Source organism: Schistocerca piceifrons, chromosome 11 (genome assembly GCF_021461385.2).
Source record: "Schistocerca piceifrons isolate TAMUIC-IGC-003096 chromosome 11, iqSchPice1.1, whole genome shotgun sequence".
NCBI classification, from domain to species: Eukaryota; Metazoa; Arthropoda; class Insecta; order Orthoptera; family Acrididae; genus Schistocerca; species Schistocerca piceifrons.
Genome location: NC_060148.1, coordinates 154,386,034 through 154,388,093, shown reverse-complemented (window position 1 = coordinate 154,388,093; position 2,060 = coordinate 154,386,034). Strand labels below are relative to the sequence as shown.

Genomic DNA, 2,060 nt, shown 5'->3' with positions numbered 1-2,060 from the left:
CGAGGACGGTTTTCATGCAGTTGCAACCGTGAAGACTGAAGGAATTAGTTAAGCTTGAAGTAATTTCTATCTTATGTTTTAGTCCTTCATGTTCAATAAACAGAATAGTATAAAAGTTCTGCAGTAGGCCCATATTGAAATTTACGTAATTGATATATGTGCGTACAGATACGCCGAAATATTCAGTCGATTAGTGTCGGTTTTTTTTCTGTGGATCTTAGTTGTTATAACGAAATGTGCGTTAAATATGGAAAATAAATGTGGTTAAAAAGTTAACACAAGGCTATACTGCTCGTAAGTTTGCTACCTCGATTTATTTCGCATTCACATGTAGGGGGACCAAACCGGGGAATATGAAGTATTTTTAATATTTTGGACGACGAAAAGTGGCTTTTAGGTAACCATAGTATAGTTCCAGCCCTGTTGAGAACCTGCATAAGGAATGCTGTATGGTGAAAAAAGATCATGGCTACACATGAACAGTCATTAGCTTCCAGCAAAACAAAAAAAAACTTCCCTAAACATTACAACTGGACAGCTGAAAAGCTTAAAAGTGTTTACTCTGAGCTTAGATATAACGTAATGGATAATGCTACATGGCCCAAAAATACTGTGATCTATCGTTTTTTTTACTCCAGTGAAATAATCTTTTCTGTGACAAACAGAAAGAAGAATTAAGTGTAAACGGATCACATACTGCTCAGAAAGTTACTCCCATAATCGCAAGCAGTGCCTGTGTCTTAGAACTAAGTGGTTATCACTCTTTATAGAAGTGAAGCCAATTTTACTGTGTCTGTGTAAACATTGGTTATCAGCACAATAAACATCAACATGAATGGCGTCTTCGAACAGGGTGCCTCGTCACGTGAGACCAACTTCCGGTCAGTAAACTTCAAAACAGCCAAGTGCGTACTGTCGGGAGACACTCCCTTAGCGCCTTCAACTGGATGTGGTAACTTCTGTGAACAATGTCACTTACTGTGTTTCGCTGTCGCTAGAGGCTAGTTCGTGTTAGTGATGGGCTAAACTGCGATTTTTCGAAATAAGTGATTTCTGTGAATGATACTTTTGAGTATCTGCTATTCTTAATTATGATTTGTCGCAGTTTTAGACAACCCATGTCGTGTATCCCTCCGCACACTACCACTGCGATTTCTGCTGTTCTGCGAATTCTCACTGCATGAAAAAGTTACATCTGTCCACACAGAAAATTGCATCTCAAAAAAACTGTCATTAGTAAGTATGTTTTACGTTTGTTCTTCCGTTGGCTTTAATTTTGTATTAAAGAAACAACAGTGAAAATATAAATAGTGTAATTAATGTGTAAGTAGCCATACAGTACCGTAATAAATCGTGTTTATAAAATGAATTCTAACATATTGTTACGTTCACAGGTATATTTCAGTCGCCCAGTAAAGTTATAACTCAAAATATCATTGTCAACAGATGTGGAGAATTTGCCACTGCGTCTTTAGACTGTCTTCGCCAGATGAGAGGTTAGTTCCTAAGCGTTTCGATGAACTTAATTACTAAAGTGAGATCGTTCTCGCAAATGTGAAATATACCCCATTGAGTGGCTTTCATTACAGCAAATATTAGCAATCTACTCTGTCAAATACATTGCTTGTAATTAGTGACAGCAAAAAATGTTTAATAATCCTTGTGGTTTTGCAGACGCAGTTTCGACTGATTACTGGTTGCTGTACTTATCTAAACACAGCAAAGTTCTTGAGAGAGAATTGTGAAGATTCAAGACAGCTCTTAGAAGATTTGCAGTGTGTTTTATTGAAATTGTGCGATTTTAAAGGAATAATAAATGTCAAATACAGTAAATGAATAATGAAAACCTCATTTTACACATGTTAAGCCGTCTTATACCCGTAAATTTTCCGCCACTTCTTTATTGGTAAAGACATGCCGCCCCCCTTTCGCCACAATCTTGATGTGACACTGACCTGTAACATATCCTGAAGTCTAATATGCATTTTGAGGCTGTTGATATGAAAGTGGGAAGCACAGATCTTCCAGTTAAAACAGGAATAGTTTAAGTGCACTTCTTG

General features: G+C 37.1%; 1 long non-coding RNA gene across 1 annotated transcript; it reads left to right on the top strand.

Moving 5' to 3' along the window:
• Positions 1 to 974: 974 nt before the first annotated feature.
• On the top strand, positions 975 to 1,740 carry LOC124719893. The gene is made up of 3 exons (XR_007006009.1): positions 975 to 1,236; positions 1,395 to 1,496; positions 1,675 to 1,740. It is a non-coding gene; the product is annotated as an uncharacterized LOC124719893 (long non-coding RNA).
• Positions 1,741 to 2,060: the final 320 nt, after the last annotated feature.